Here is a 1,143-nt window from a genome sequence, read left to right as displayed (position 1 = left end):
GTGTGTGTGTGTGTGTGTGTGTGTGTGTGTGTGTGTGTGTGTGAAAGAGAGAGAGAGAAACCTTATTACCATGGCTATTTGGTATGGCATTGATCTCTTTATTCACCTCTAATAAATTGTCTGAGTCCCTGAAGGTAATCTCATTTTCACTGTTCTCTTCTCTCTCTACTTTTTTAAGATATTTGGGTCATTTTAAAATTTTTAAACATCGTGCCTCAAACTAAATAAAAATGTGATGTAGTCCAGAGTCCTGATATTATCAGGCTTTTCTCTTAGGTTGCAGGGTGACGCGCAGCGTTAAAACCTGACGCTCTGGGCGACGACAGTGAGCCAATAATCGGCTTGATCGGGTTGATGCCACATCTCGAGATCACATTACCCATTACCAACCAACCAACAATAACCGACAGCAAACCTGGGGTTGACCGTCAATGACTGCCTGACGCTCTGGTGCCAAACAGTCCCACAGGAACCATCTATTTATTTATTTATTCATCACCACATGTCCCATTGACAATACTGCATCTCAGCAACGCGTCCACTCATCTCCATAAACTCTCCTCTGCGTAATTGTCCGCCCAGATGTCCGAAAGTGTGCCTCAAATTATCTCCGAACGATTGAAACCCGGCAATAATTGATTAATAGCTGATTAGAGCAGATTAGGTTCGAGGAGGGAAAAGAGGGGAAAACGGGACTATTTTCATTCCATTTCACAACTCACTGGCTTTGGATTTGATCTGAGGTTTATTCTATGACAAATTAAGGGAAGCTGCAGAAGATTTCCCCTGACATCCTGAAGACCTCTTCCGTTTGCTCTCACTTTTGAAATCGGATTAACCCACTGAAACACTGCGCAACCTTTCAGCCGCGGGTTTGTGATATCAGACCTCAAGCTAAAAAAAAAAAAAAGACACTTGAATCTCAGGGGTGGGTGTTGTTGGGAAACAATCTGTTGCTGTATTGTGCGCTGCCGTTTGGTCCGCTGTTTGTCTCGTTTATAATTGCCATCCGGGTGTGTCCTAAATACCCCCGAACTGGGACAGTGTATTCTTTATCATGTGGCTCTCCACAGAAGAAAAAAAAGGGGAGGGGAGGCTTAATAACCTATCAACAGATGCGCAGACCGCTACCAAAGACAAAAC

The sequence above is a fragment of the Haplochromis burtoni genome, unplaced genomic scaffold (assembly GCF_018398535.1).
Source record: "Haplochromis burtoni strain Fernald_Lab_line unplaced genomic scaffold, NCSU_Asbu1 Contig_8, whole genome shotgun sequence".
Lineage (NCBI taxonomy): Eukaryota > Metazoa > Chordata > Actinopteri > Cichliformes > Cichlidae > Haplochromis > Haplochromis burtoni.
Note: the sequence above shows the minus strand (reverse complement) of the source record.